Source organism: Apium graveolens, chromosome 9 (assembly GCF_009905375.1).
Source record: "Apium graveolens cultivar Ventura chromosome 9, ASM990537v1, whole genome shotgun sequence".
Lineage (NCBI taxonomy): Eukaryota > Viridiplantae > Streptophyta > Magnoliopsida > Apiales > Apiaceae > Apium > Apium graveolens.
Window position 1 is genome coordinate 178,826,197 of NC_133655.1, and position 16,620 is coordinate 178,842,816.

A 16,620-nucleotide genomic window follows, 5' to 3' on the forward strand; every position below is an offset into this window, starting at 1 on the left:
TTTTTTTTAAAAAAAAATTGAAATTCATCTTGCATGACAGGATTCGAAAAATCTAGTAAAAGTATCAGTCCCGAAAACGAGACTCGTTCCTGATTTACAAGTTAAAGTTTTAAATGATTTTTTCGACGATCCAATCGAACGGATGTTAAGATATATCAACTTTAGTCATATGAAAAAATTATTAAAATATTTGAAATTCATTTTGCATGTGAGGATTAAAAAAATCTAGTAAAAGTACCACTCCCAAAAACGAGACTCATTCCTGATTTAAAAGATTAATTTTTAAATGATTTTTTTGACAATCCAACCGTACGAATGTTAAGATATATCAATTTTAGTCATGTGAAAAAATTATTAAAAAATTTGAAATTCATCTTACATGTTAGGATTAGAAAAATCTAGTAAAAGTATCAGTCCCGACAAGGAGAATCGTTCCTGATTTACAAGACTAATTTTTAAAATGATTTTTTCAACAATCCAACCGTATGGATGTCAAGATATATCAATTTTATTCTTATGAAAAAATTATTAAAAAAAAATTGAAATTCATCTTGCATGTGAGGATTAGAAAAATCTAGTAAAAGTACCACTCCCGACAACGAGTCTCGTTCCCTATTTACAAGATTAACTTTTTAAAATGATTTTTTCGAAGATCCAACCGTATGGATGTTAAGATATATCAAATTTAGTCATATGAAAAAAATATTAAAAAATTTGAAATTCATCTTGCATGTTAGGATTAGAAAAATCTTGTAATAGTACCCCTTCCGACAACGAGACTAGTTCCCCATTTAAAAGATTAATTTTTAAAATAATTTGTTCGACGATCAAACCGTACGGATGTCAAGATATATCAATTTTAGTCATATGAAAAAATTATTAAAAAATTTGAAATTCATCTTGCATGTTAGGATTAGAAAAATTTAGTAAAAGGACCCCTCCCAACAACGAGACTCGTTCCCCATTTACAAGATTAATTTTTTAAATGTTTTTTCGACGATCGGACCGTATGGACGTTAAGATATTTCAATTTTAGTCATGTGAAAAAATTATTCAAAAATTTGAAATTCACCTTGCATGTCAGGATTAGAAAAATCTAGTAAAAGTACAACTCCCGACAAAGAGACGCGTTCCTGTTTTACAAGATTAATTTTAAAAATGATTTTTTTCGACGATCCAACCTTACGAATGTGAAGATATTTCAATTTTAGTCATATGAAAAAATTATTCAAAAATTTGAAAATTACCTTGCAAGTCAGGAGTAGAAAAATCTAGTAAAAGTACAACTCCCGACAACGAGACGCGTTCCTGATTTACAAGATTAAATTTTAAAATGATTTTTTTCGACGATCCAACCGTACTAATGTTAAGATATATCAATTTTAGTCATTTGAAAAAATTATTAAAAGACTTGAAATTCATCTTGCATGTCGGGATTAGAAAAATCTAGTAAAAGTACCACTCCCGACAACGAAATTCGTTCCTGATTTACAAGATAAATTTTTAAAATGATATTTTCGATGATCCAACCGGAAGGATGTTAAGATATATCAATTTTAGTCATATGAATATTTTTAAAAAAATTTGAAATTCATCTTGCATGACAGGATTAGAAAAATCTAGTAACAATAATAGTCCCGACAACGAGACTCGTTCCTGATTTACAAGTTAAAGTTTTAAATGATTTTTTCAATGATCCAATCGAACGGATGTTAAGATATATCAATTTTAGTCATATGAAAAAATTATTAAATTATTTTAAATTCATTTTGCATGTCAGGATTAAAAATATCTAGTAACAGTACCATTCCCAGCAACGAGACTCATTCCTGATTTACAAGATTAATCTTTAAAATGATTTTTTTGAAGATCCAACCGTACCGATCTTAAGATATATCAATTTTAGTCATGTGAAAAAATTATTAAAAAATTTTAAATTCATCTTGCATGTCAGGATTAGAAAAATCTAGTAAAAGTACCGCTCCCGACAATGAGACTCATTCCTCATCTACAAGACTAATTTTTAAAATGATTTTTTCAACAATCTAACCGTTCGGATGTCAAGATATATCAATTTTATTCATATGAAAAAATTATTAAAAAAAAATTGAAATTCATCTTGCATGTGAGGATTAGAAAAATCTAGTAAAAGTACCACTCCCGACAACGAGTCTCGTTCCCTATTTACAAGATTAATTTTAATAATGATTTTTTCGACGATCCAACCGTACGGATGTTAAGATATATCAAATTTAGTCATATGAAAAAAATATTAAAAAATTTGAAATTCATCTTGCATGTTAGGATTAGAAAAATCTTGTAAAAGTACCCCTCCCAACAACGAGACTAGTTCCCCATTTAAAAGATTAATTTTTAAAATAATTTGTTCGACGATCAAACCTTACGGATGTCAAGATATATCAATTTTAGTCATATGAAAAAATTATTAAAAAATTTGAAATTCATCTTGCATGTTAGGATTAGAAAAATTTAGTAAAAGGACCCTTCCCGACAACGAGACTCGTTCCCCATTTACATGATTAATTTTTTAAATGTATTTTCGACGATCCGACCGTATGGACGTTAAGATATATCAATTTTAGTCATGTGAAAAAATTATTCAAAAATTTGAAATTCACCTTGCATGTGAGGATTAGAAAAATCTAGTAAAAGTACAACTCCCGACAAAGAGACGCGTTCCTGTTTTACAAGATTAATTTTAAAAATATTTTTTTTCGACAATCCAACCTTACGAATGTTAAGATATATCAATTTTAGTCATATGAAAAAATTATTCAAAAATTTGAAATTCACCTTGCATGTCAGGATTAGAAAAATCTAGTAAAAGTACAACTCCCGACAACGAGACGCGTTCCTGATTTACAAGATTAAATTTTAAAATGATTTTTTTCGACGATCCAACCGTACGAATGTTATGATATATCAATTTTAGTCATGTGAAAAAATTATTAAAAGACTTGAAATTCCTCTTGCATGTCGGGATTAGAAAAATCTAGTAAAAGTACCACTCCCGACAAGGAAATTCGTTCCTGATTTACAAGATAAATTTTTAAAATGATATTTTCAATGATCCAACCGGAAGGATGTTAAGATATATCAATTTTAGTCATAGGAATTTTTTTAAAAAAAATTGAAATTCATCTTGCATGACAGGATTAGAAAAATCTTGTAACAATACTAGTCCCGACAACGAGACTCGTTCCTGATTTACAAGTTAAAGTTTTAAATGATTTTTTCAACGATCCAATCGAACGGATGTTAAGATATATCAATTTTAGTCATATGAAAAAATTATTAAATTATTTTAAATTCATTTTGCATGTCAGGATTAAAAATATCTAGTAAAAGTACCACTCCCAGCAACGAGACTCATTCCTGATTTACAAGATTAATCTTTAAAATGATTTTTTTGACGATCCAACCGTACCGATCTTAAGATATATCAATTTTAGTCATGTAAAAAAATTATTAAAAAATTTTAAATTCATCTTGCATGTCAGGATTAGAAAAATCTAGTAAAAGTACCACTCCCGACAATGAAACTCATTCCTCATCTACAAGACTAATTTTTAAAATGATTTTTTCAACAATCCAACCGTTCGGATGTCAAGATATATCAATTTTATTCATATGAAAAAATTATTAAAAAAAATTGAAATTCATCTTGCATGTGAGGATTAGAAAAATCTAGTAAAAGTACCACTCCCGACAACGAGTCTCGTAACCTATTTACAAGATTAATTTTTATATTGATTTTTTCGACGATCCAACCGTACGGATGTTAAGATATATCAAATTTAGTCATATGAAAAAAATATTAAAAAATTTGAAATTCATCTTGCATGTTAGGATTAGAAAAATCTTGTAAAAGTACCCCTCCCGACAACGAGACTAGTTCCCCATTTAAAAGATTAATTTTTAAAATAATTTATTCGACGATCAAACCGTACGGATGTCAAGATATATCAATTTTAGTCATATGAAAAAATTATTAAAAAATTTGAAATTCATCTTGCATGTTAGGATTAGAAAAATTTAGTAAAAGGACCCCTCCCGACAACGAGACTCGTTCCCCATTTACATGATTAATTTTTTAAATGTATTTTCGACGATCCGACCGTATGGACGTTAAGATATATCAATCTTAGTCATGTGAAAAAATTATTCAAAAATTTGAAATTCACCTTGCATGTGAGGATTAGAAAAATCTAGTAAAAGTACAACTCCCGACAAAGAGACGCGTTCCTGTTTTACAAGATTAATTTTTAAAATGTTTTTTTTCGACAATCCAACCTTACGAATGTTAAGATATATCAATTTTAGTCATGTGAAAAAATTATTCAAAAATTTGAAATTCACCTTGCATGTCAGGATTAGAAAAATCTAGTAAAAGTACAACTCCCGACAAAGAGACGCGTTCCTGTTTTACAAGATTAATTTTAAAAATGATTTTTTTCGACGATCCAACCTTACGAATGTTAAGATATATCAATTTTAGTCATATGAAAAAATTATTCAAAAATTTGAAATTCTCCTTGCATGTCAGGATTAGAAAAATCTAGTAAAAGTACAACTCCCGACAACGAGACACGTTCCTGATTTACAAGATTAAATTTTAAAATGATTTTTTTCGACGACCCAACCGTAAGAATGTTATGATATATCAATTTTAGTCATGTGAAAAAATTATTAAAAGACTTGAAATTCCTTTTGCATGTCGGGATTAGAAAAATCTAGTAAAAGTACCACTCCCAACAAGGAAATTCGTTCCTGATTTACAAGATAAATTTTTAAAATGATATTTTCAATGATCCAACCGGAAGGATGTTAAGATATATCAATTTTAGTCATAGGAATTTTTTAAAAAAAAATTGAAATTCATCTTGTATGACAGGATTAGAAAAATCTTGTAACAATACTAGTCCCGACAACGAGACTCGTTCCTGATTTACAAGTTAAAGTTTTAAATGATTTTTTCAACGATCCAATCGAACGGATGTTAAGATATATCAATTTTAGTCATATGAAAAAATTATTAAATTATTTTAAATTCATTTTGCATGTCAGGATTAAAAATATCTAGTAAAAGTACCACTCCCAGCAACGAGACTCATTCCTGATTTACAAGATTAATCTTTAAAATGATTTTTTTGACGATCCAACCGTACCGATCTTAAGATATATCAATTTTAGTCATGTAAAAAAATTATTAAAAAATTTTAAATTCATCTTGCATGTCAGGATTAGAAAAATCTAGTAAAAGTACCACTCCCGACAATGAGACTCATTCCTCATCTACAAGACTAATTTTTAAAATGATTTTTTCAACAATCCAACCGTTCGGATGTCAAGATATATCAATTTTATTCATATGAAAAAATTATTAAAAAAAATTGAAATTCATCTTGCATGTGAGGATTAGAAAAATCTAGTAAAAGTACCACTCCCGACAACGAGTCTCGTTACCTATTTACAAGATTAATTTTTATATTGATTTTTTCGACGATCCAACCGTACGGATGTTAAGATATATCAAATTTAGTCATATGAAAAAAATATTAAAAAATTTGAAATTCATCTTGCATGTTAGGATTAGAAAAATCTTGTAAAAGTACCCCTCCCGACAACGAGACTAGTTCCCCATTTAAAAGATTAATTTTTAAAATAATTTATTCGACGATCAAACCGTACGGATGTCAAGATATATCAATTTTAGTCATATGAAAAAATTATTAAAAAATTTGAAATTCATCTTGCATGTTAGGATTAGAAAAATTTAGTAAAAGGACCCCTCCCGACAACGAGACTCGTTCCCCATTTACATGATTAATTTTTTAAATGTATTTTCGACGATCCGACCATATGGACGTTAAGATATATCAATTTTAGTCATGTGAAAAAATTATTCAAAAATTTGAAATTCACCTTGCATGTGAGGATTAGAAAAATCTAGTAAAAGTACAACTCCCGACAAAGAGACGCGTTCCTGTTTTACAAGATTAATTTTTAAAATGTTTTTTTTCGACAATCCAACCTTACGAATGTTAAGATATATCAATTTTAGTCATATGAAAAAATTATTCAAAAATTTGAAATTCTCCTTGCATGTCAGGATTAGAAAAATCTAGTAAAAGTACAACTCCCGACAACGAGACGCGTTCCTGATTTACAAGATTAAATTTTAAAATGATTTTTTTCGACGACCCAACCGTAAGAATGTTATGATATATCAATTTTAGTCATGTGAAAAAATTATTAAAAGACTTGAAATTCCTTTTGCATGTCGGGATTAGAAAAATCTAGTAAAAGTACCACTCCCGACAAGGAAATTCGTTCCTGATTTACAAGATAAATTTTTAAAATGATATTTTCAATGATCCAACCGGAAGGATGTTAAGATATATCAATTTTAGTCATAGGAATTTTTTTAAAAAAAATTGAAATTCATCTTGCATGACAGGATTAGAAAAATCTTGTAACAATACTAGTCCCGACAACGAGACTCGTTCCTGATTTACAAGTTAAAGTTTTAAATGATTTTTTCAATGATCCAATCGAACGGATGTTAAGATATATCAATTTTAGTCATATGAAAAAATTATTAAATTATTTTAAATTCATTTTGCATGTCAGGATTAAAAATATCTAGTAAAAGTACCACTCCCAGCAACGAGACTCATTCCTGATTTACAAGATTAATCTTTAAAATGATTTTTTTGACGATCCAACCGTACCGATCTTAAGATATATCAATTTTAGTCATGTAAAAAAATTATTAAAAATTTTTAAATTCATCTTGCATGTCAGGATTAGAAAAATCTAGTAAAAGTACCACTCCCGACAATGAGACTCATTCCTCATCCACAAGACTAATTTTTAAAATGATTTTTTCAACCATCCAACCGTTTGGATGTCAAGATATATCAATTTTATTCATATGAAAAATTATTAAAAAAAATTGAAATTCATCTTGCATGTGAGGATTAGAAAAATCTAGTAAAAGTACCACTCCCGACAACGAGTCTCGTTCCTTATTTACAAGATTAATTTTTTAAAATGATTTTTTCGACGATCCAACCGTACGAATGTTAAGATATATCAAATTTAGTCATATGAAAAACATATTAAAAAATTTTAAATTCATCTTGCATGTTAGGATTAAAAAAATCTTGTAAAAGTACCCCTCCCGACAACGAGACTAGTTCCCCATTTAAAAGATTAATTTTTAAAATAATTTTTTCGATGATCAAACCGTACGGATGTCAGGATATATCAATTTTAGTCATATGAAAAAATTATTAAAAAATTTGAAATTCATCTTGCGTGTTAGGATTAGAAAAATTTAGTAAAAGTACCCCTCCCGACAACGAAACTCGTTCCCCATTTACAAGATTAATTTTTTAAATGTTTTTTCGATGATCCGACCGTATGGATGTTAAGATATATCAATTTTAGTCATGTGAAAAAATTATTCAAAAATTTTAAATTCACCTTGCATGTCACGATTAGAAAAATCTAGTAAAAGTTCAACTCCCGACAACGAGACGCGTTCCTGATTTACAAGATTAATTTTTAAAATGTTTTTTTCGACAATCCAACCTTACGAATGTTAAGATATATCAATTTTAGTCATATGAAAAAATAATTCAAAAATTTGAAATTCACTCAGGATTAGAAAAATCTAGTAAAAGTACAACTCCCGAAAATGAGACGCGTTCCTGATTTACAAGATTAATTTTTAAAATGATTTTTTTTGACGATCCAACCGTACGAATGTTAAGATATATCAATTTTAGTCATTTGAAAAAATTATTCAAAAATTTGAAATTCACCTTGCATGTCAGGATTAGAAAAATCTAGTAAAAGTACAACTCCCGACAACGAGACGCGTTCCTGATTTACAAGATTAATTTTTAAAATGATTTTTTTCTACGATCCAACCGTACGAATGTTAAGATATATCAATTTTAGTCATATGAAAAAATTATTCAAAAATTTGAAATTCACCTTGCATGTCAGGATTAGAAAAATCTAGTAAAAGTACAACTCCCGACAACGAGACGCGTTCCTGATTTACAAGATTAATTTTTAAAATGATTTTTTTCGACGATCCAACCGTACGAATGTTAAGATATATTAATTTTAGTCATATGAAAAAATTATTCAAAAATTTGAAATTCACCTTGCATGTGAGGATTAGAAAAATCTAGTAAAAGTACAACTCCCGACAACGAGACGCGTTCCTGATTTACAAGATTAATTTTTAAAATGATTTTTTTCGACGATCCAACCGTACGAATGTTAAGATATAACAATTTTAGTCATGTGAAAAAATTATTAAAAAACTTGTAATTGATCTTGCATGCCGGGATTAGAAAAATCTAGTAAAAGTACCACTCCCGACAACGAAACTCGTTCCTGATTTACAAGATAAATTTTTAAAATGATATTTTCGATGATCCAACCGGAAGGATGTTAAGATATATCAATTTTAGTCATATGAATTTTTTTAAAAAAATTTGAAATTCATCTTGCATGACAGGATTAGAAAATCTAGTAAAAGTACTAGTCCCGACAACGAGACTCGTTCCCCATTTACAAGATTAATTTTTTAACTATTTTTTCGACGATCCAACCGTATGGACGTTAAGATATATCAATTTTAGTCATGTGAAAAAATTATTCAAAAATTTGAAATTCACCTTGCATATCAGGATTAGAAAAATCTAGTAAAAGTACAACTCCCGACAACGAGACGCGTTCTTGATTTACATGATTAATTTTTAAAATGATTTTTTTCGACGATCCAACCGTACGAATGTTAAGATATATCAATTTTAGTCATATGAAAAAATTATTCAAAAATTTGAAATTCACCTTGCATGTCAGGATTAGAAAAATCTAGTAAAAGTACAACTCCCGATAACGAGACGCGTTCCTGATTTACAAGATTAATTTTTAAAATGATTTTTTTCGACGATCCAACCTTACGCATGTTAAGATATAACAATTTTAGTCATGTGAAAAAATTATTCAAAAATTTGAAATTCACCTTGTTAGGTCACACACACACTGTAGAGGGGGTGAATACAGTGTATAGTACACTCAAATCGAACTTTAAGAACTTAAGTAACAGAAAACAAACATTATTGAAATAATAAACTCTGTTACAGTATGGAACTGTTACCTCTCAGTGATGAACAAATATCACGAGAGCTGCTAGGGTTACAATGAATAATCTTCTCTAATAATGATAACACTTATAGTGTAAACCCTATATCTGTGTTTATATACTACACAGTTACAAGATAATCGCTAATTGATATGGAATATAATTCTGCTTCCTAAAATATATCAATCAGATATCTTTTCTTCCAAGTATTCCATTCTTTACAGAATTCCTTCTTCATGCATATCTCTTCTTATGTTTATCTTGATCTTCTTTCCTTTAATCACCTACTGTCCTTATCTGATCGTCCTTCAGCACTTAAGTTCTGATATCTATCTTCTGATGATTATCTCCTGATAACATAAGTACTGATATCCTTAAGTCCTGACTTCCAGTATAAGTACTGATCAACAGTTAAGTACTGATTTATCCTGTTCAAGTAAGATCTGAAAGCTAAACATAAAACATATTAGCCATGACATTATCAAATATATCTAACAATCTCCCCCAACTTGTAAATTAATATAATATACAAGTTTAACAGATATTTGATGATGTCAAAAACATTAAGTACAAATGCATGAGAATTAGACTAGATAACTACAACTTACAGTCCTTAAAGCTTTTACCAATTTCAACTTCTGATAACAACTTCAGTCTGTATAAATATCAGAATTTAAGCAGTTGTAGATCTTCAACTTGGCTTCATCATTTTCTGATCTCTCTGATGTCAGGAGTTGTTCTAAGATAGTTCTTCAACAAACATTTCTCAACATATCTGAGTTCATCAATCATTCTCCTTTTGACATCTTTAAGCTCTGCAGTATCTTCACCAGTTTGAAAGATTGCAGCTCTGAGATCATTGATCTTTGCTTTTCTCAACTCCTAATCTAGTCTTATGACATAAGCTTTGTCAGACTCTAGATTGAATTCAAGTCCCTTAATACCAAGATATGTTCTGATCTGTGCAGTATTAGGCTTCATATCAACAATATCACCATTGTGATCTCTGTACTTTGGAACATATATGCTGGCAGACTTAACAGAATAAAGCCTTTTCTGTCTCTGAATCTGTTCTTTTAAGTAGTTTGCAGCAGTCCCTGTTATTCTGTCATCCACTTGAAGTAAGAAAAGCACATGCTCCAATTCTTCAAAATACTTCAATGGAATGGCATTTTGTCTTATATGATAAACCCTACCATCTGTCATGAAATACAACATGATGTATTCTTTCAAGTAGGTATGGTAAACCATCTGTACAGATTCCAGTTGATTCAATCTCTCAGGAGTTGCTCCAATACCTGGTTCACTCAAGGAAGTTGGATCATTGGTAGTGTTGTGTACTCTTCTTTCATCAGCACTTCCCAATCAAGTTTTATCTCTAGCTTCCTTTCCAGTAACTACTCTTGCTTTAAAACCACTTGCAGTAGTCTTCAAAGATTGAGTCTGTTTTGCTTTAGTGAATCCTGGTAGGAGTGTCTTTGATCTATTTTCTGATATCAAGTTAACTTGAGCTATGTCAGAGGTTACTTGCTTCTTCTGAATATCAGAACTTACAATTTCTTGACTCTGAACAACTTGAGCCATGTCAGAGGTTGATTTAAGAACTTTTCTTGAAGTCAGAGCAAGATCATCCTTTTCATCAGTAATTTCTTCTTCCTCAGGAGGTACATAAACCTTGATAGGTTCACCAACCTTTTCTTTACCCTTGGATCTTGGATCTATCTGTGGTTGTGATCTAGCCAATGTTGCTTCAGTATGTGTCCTTTCTTTGATCACAATGCCTTTGAGTTTTGGAAGTGATTTTTTACCAGAAGCTTCAGATTTAGATGTGACTTTCTCTGATTTAAGTCTGGCTTCTTCTTCCTTTAAACTTTCCAAGTCCATTCCTGGATTTTCTTGAAGAAATAACTGTCTTGACATTTCCTCATCAAGATCTAGAAATTCATCAGAACTTATCCTTTTACCAGCAGCAGAACTTATTCTTTTCCCAGTATCAGAACTTGTCCTGTGACTAGCTTGTCTTGATGTAAACCTTCTACCTTGACTATGACCGCTACCCATTCCAGAGTATCCTTGATCATCATTTCCATCATCCTTTCCTTGCAGTGTCTTGTTAGTTTTGCATTTGGACTTAATTACCTTCTCCCCCTTTTTGGCATCAACAGGTAGTAAAAGAGAGATAAGTAATTCCACTGAGGATTGGATTTCAGTAAGTTGCGATTGCTGAGAAGCTTGATTTGTCAGAATTTCATCAATCTGAGCTTGTTGTTTCTCTTGAGTTTTCTCAATATAAGCAATCCTGTCAATGGTAGGTTGAAAGAACTTTTTCTTATCAATTTTCCAAACTTGTTCCTGTTTGATAAAGTTCTCCTGAATCTTGTGTAGCTCTGCATGAGTAGTTGAATGAAGACCTTGTAGATGTTTAGTACTCAATGCAGTGACTCTAAGCTGGGTTTTAAAATCATCAGAATTTAACATTTCATCAGCTTTAGTCAAGTGCTCAGCAAGATGTTTTTCAGTTGGAACACATGAAACTAAGTTCCATTCCTTAGTCCACTCCTGACCTGCAGGAGTTTCACTCCAAGGTACTGGTGCATCCCCGGTAACAAACTTCTTTACCAGTTCAGACTTAGGAAGAGTCTGTTGAGGAGTATGTCCTGAAGGACCTGCTTCATCAGCATCTACAGTTGGAGCAGCATCGCCATTATCTCCAGCATTTACAGCATCAGAACTTAAAGAATCAGTATCTTCTGATAAGACAACAGTGTGAGTAGCAATGGAGGCTTCAGCATCCTCTAATTGCTGATCTGATACTAAGTTCTGATCAACAGCCATATCGTGATGCTCACCTAAAGTCTGATCATCAGCATCTTGATGCAGAGAAGGTGTTGTTGATAACTTTGGAGTTTGAACAGCATCAGTAACAGGTGTTGTGGAAGGATTATTTGCTGTTGGAGCTTCTAAGAGAAATACTTCAGACACAACCAAGTGTTGAACATCAATATCAGCACATGTGCCTGGATCAACAAGAGACACAGATGGTGAGTTATCCTTGTCAGATACAGCTTCCTGAGATGGAGTTGATGGAGAAGAAGTGACTGGAGCAAATTCCTTGTCTTGTGAGATCAAAGATTCCTGATCCCCTTCCTTAGCTGCTTCCTCTTCATCATCTGAAACTGGCCTTTGTGCCCTCTGTTTCTTATACTTCCTTGTTGATTTGGATTCCTTGGGAGTTTCAGGAACTGTCATTCGTCTAAGCCTCTTGAGAATCCTAGAACCCCCAATTTCAGAATCCTTCTGAGAAATCTCTTTCTCAGCTTCAGTTACAACAGGTTCTCTAGTAGGAACCGGTTCCTCAGAATCATTCATCTCTCAATGCAATCCTCCTTCTCTTTTGAGGTATTTGAGGAACATTCTTTGTCCTCTTTGGCTTGGAAGATGAAGATTTCACAGTAGGTGCTGAAGATGAAGGTTGAGCAGTCTGTGAAGTGGAGAGATAGGATTTGAGATATGTTCTGAGGGTAGGTTGAGTAGAATGAGAGGTAGGTACTGAGGTTGATGGATTTTGGGTGTTTGGAGTTGGTTGGACATCAGAGTAAACAGATCTATAAGTATCAGGATCAGCATTTACTAGGATCTGTTTTACAGACTGAGGAATCTGTAATGGTCTAACCACTTTTTTCTTAATATCAGCATTTACCAGGTCATAAAAGTATCGTTTTGCAACCTTAAAAGGTGGGGTTTGGGTGCTGACTAAATGAGGTTCATCAGTACAATAAGTGTAAATAAGTTGACAGAATCTAGCAAAATAAACAACATCTCGATCCTCTATTATCCTATCCCCAATAAAACCAATTAAAGCAGTTGCAAAATCAAAATGAGTTTGATTGATAATTGCATACCCGATGTGCTGACTCATAATTGGAATAACATCAAAATTCAAACATTTGTTCCCAAAAGCTTTGGTGATGCAATCAAAGAAGAAACTCCATTCTCTTCTGATATTAGCCCATTTCAACTGTCCAAGTTTCGTCAGACTCTTTTCATATCCCAATTCAGCCATTAACTCCCGAAGGGCTGAGTCCTCTGGAATTGAGAAAGTACAATCTTCTGGAAGATGTAAAGCCCTGCGTACTGTACCAGGAGTGACTACAAAGGATGAATCACCCACTTGGAAGATAATACTGGGAGTTCTGATAAGTGGCATTTTATACCACTTAGAACGTCTTAAAATGGCTTAAATTGGTGTCTTGAAATCAAGTATTTTGTGTATTTGATGCGTTTTTCTAGTGTTTATGCATTTCAGGGTTTTAGTTGCATTTCGGGGGAGGAATCATCAAGAATAAGCCTTGGCATGTGTTCACCATTGCGAGAGGAAAGAAACGGGCAGATTACGGCGAAGAAACGGAGCGAAATCAGAATTTTTCCAGTAGAGGTCTGAGCGCCCGCAGGGTCGGGAAAAAAAGACAAATTATTTTAGGACTTCTACTTCTGTTTGGTTTCCACTTCTATGTAATCTAAGTTTTATGGGACTATTATATAAGTAGATTTGAGACGTTTTCACAAAGGTGGATAAAAGAAGATTGTGTTTTTACGCAAGGAGCGAAGGAGATAAGGAAGAAGACCGATTTAGCACACCGCAACGAAGAGGAAGCATATATTCTTGTGATTCTTGTTTCGTTGTAAAGTTGGATGCTAGTTTTCTTGCTTTGAACTTATTTACTCTTGTGACGTACTCTGTTTTAATATAATTAGTTTAGTTATTATTTTCTTGTGTTTGTTTATCATGATTTCATATGAACCCATGATGACGATAAGTGTTATTATGGGCTAATCGTGATCATGGGGTTGCAACGGATTTATTATGGAATTCTTTAGTTAATTGTTTAATACTTTAGTGTGTGATGATTGCATGATATCTAGTATTGGTTGTGCGTATTCGTCTTATGTGCGTCGCGAACATATAAGATAGGGTGTTAATCTCTTGTGAAGCGATGGTGGATCTTGAGATTTAGAACTTGCCATGCTAGCATAGGTTCATGTACGTTGTGCATGATTAGTGGGTAACTCTAACAGTTTTATTTGCCCTATGTAATCAAAAGGAATAACTTGTGCTTAAATCGTTGTGTTGTCAATTTCTGTAGACATATGGGAACTCAACATAATTGATGACTATTCAACTTCTATCTTAATTGTGGATGTTTGGTAGAATGGTATTAGTACAATGAAAGTTGGCTTTTATCAGTTTCGTGTTATTCGATTAATATCATCACTGTCACATGCTAAAGATAATAACAATGGCTATAGAAGTAAGAAATAATGAAGTTGTGATCTCATGAGTGTTTTATTATTGATAAATTGAAGTGTTAGTTAAGTGATTAATTAAGTAGTTAATTATAGTTAATATTTAATCAACAATTTTAAGTGTTAGTGTCTTAACATTGAGAAGTAATCATACATTGGTGAGTGAGTTTAATTAGACAATAATTTAGTCTGAGTCTCTGAGGGAACGAACTAGAAAGTATTCTATATTACTTGCGAACGCGTATACTTGCGTGAATATTAGCGCGTGTTTTCACCCTAACAAGTTTTTGGCGCCGCTGCCGGGGACTCGGCGTATTTGTTTAGTTTATGTACTTACCATCATTGGTCATTAGGACTCAGTGATTAGGACGTAGTAGTTACTTATTTTTTTCCGGTTGTGTTTCAGGTACTTTAGCAAGTGTTTATGCAAACTCGTTCTCGTGCTCGCAAGAGGACTTTAGATACAGCTGAGGAGACAGACGAAGTTCTTGATATTCCGGAGAAGTTAGATTTTGAGGATTCGGATTCAGGAACTGAGCAGAAAGAACCAGTAAACATGGGAGATTGTATTGTCCAAGCTGATCCAGCTCTTATGGATTTTCCTCGGCCTAAAATTGATGACATTCAATCAAGCATCCTTCACCCGGCTATTCAAGCTAACACCTTTGAAATCAAGCCGGGCACTATTCAGATGGTGCAGAATTCTGTTTGTTTTGGAGGAGCGGCAACTGAAGACCCCAACATGCACATAAGGAATTTTGTCGAGATCTGCAGCACTTTTAAGTATAATGGTGTGACTGATGAGGCTATCAAGTTGAGGCTTTTCCCATTCTCACTGAGGGACAAGGCTAAAGACTGGTTACATTCTGAACCAGCTGGGTCCATCACTACGTGGCAAGATCTTGTGCAAAAGTTTCTAGTGAAGTTTTATCTGATGGCAAAGACTACTGCTATGAGGAGTGCTCTTACTCAGTTTGCGCAGCAACCTACAGAATCTATGTGCGAGGCTTGGGAATGCTACAAGGAAATGTTGAGAAAATGTCCACATCATGGAATGCCGGATTGGATGGTGATCACTGGTTTCTATAATGGTTTGGGGGCCCAATCTCGGCCCATGCTCGATGCAGCAGCTGGAGGCGCCTTATGGGCTAAAAGCTATACGGAGGCGTATAATCTTATAGAGACGATGGCTGCAAATGAGCATCAAAACCCAACTCAGAGGATGACGTCAGGCAAGGTAGCAGGTATTCTGGAAGTTGATGCAGCCACCGCTATTGCAGCCCAGCTCCAAGCGCTATCAATGAAGGTTGATTCTCTAGCTACGTATGGAGTGAATCAAATAGCTATGGTTTGTGAGCTTTGTGCAGGTTCTCATGCTACGGATCAGTGTTCTCTTGTCAACGAATCTGTTCAGTATGTGAATAATTATCAGCGACAACAGCAGCCTGTGCCAGCGACCTATCATCCTAACAACAGAAATCATCCAAATTTCAGCTGGGGGAATAATCAGAATGCTATTCAGCCACCATATCAGCAAGGAGTGAGTAAACAGTTTAACCCACCTGGATTCCAGCAACCACAGCAGTATGCTACAAGGCAATCATATCCTCAACAGGGAAGTGCAGCTGCACCTACTAGTGCTGATTTTGAGGAACTTAAGTTGTTGTGCAAGAGTCAGGCGGTTTCTATCAAGACCTTGGAAAATCAAATCGGTCAATTAGCCAATACAGTGCTCAATCATCAACCTGGCACTCTTCCTAGTGACACGGAAGTACCAGGCAGGAAGGAAGCTAAAGAGCAAGTCAAGGCTATTACCTTAAGGTCTGGAAAAGTAGCTGATGCTGAAAAGGCAAAAGAAGTAGAAGCTGAAATTAGAGGTGAAGAATCTACGCAAAAGGAGAAAGCGGCGGAACCAAGGAAGACTACTGTTGAACACACTCTGCCTGAGGCTAATACAGGGGAGAAACAGCTCTATCCTCCACCACCTTTTCCTAAGAGATTACAGCAACAAAAGCTGGATAGACAGTTCGAGAAGTTTCTGGAGGTGTTCAAGAAACTTCACATCAATATACCTTTCGCTGAGGCTCTGGAACAAATGCCTAGTTATGCGAAGTTTATGAAGA

At 33.1% G+C, this 16,620-nt stretch overlaps 1 non-coding gene across 1 annotated transcript; it reads right to left on the bottom strand.

Moving 5' to 3' along the window:
• Nucleotides 1-15,446: 15,446 nt before the first annotated feature.
• LOC141688026 (small nucleolar RNA R71) lies at nt 15,447-15,553 on the bottom strand. The gene has a single exon (XR_012561496.1). It is a non-coding gene; the product is annotated as a small nucleolar RNA R71 (small nucleolar RNA).
• Nucleotides 15,554-16,620: the final 1,067 nt, after the last annotated feature.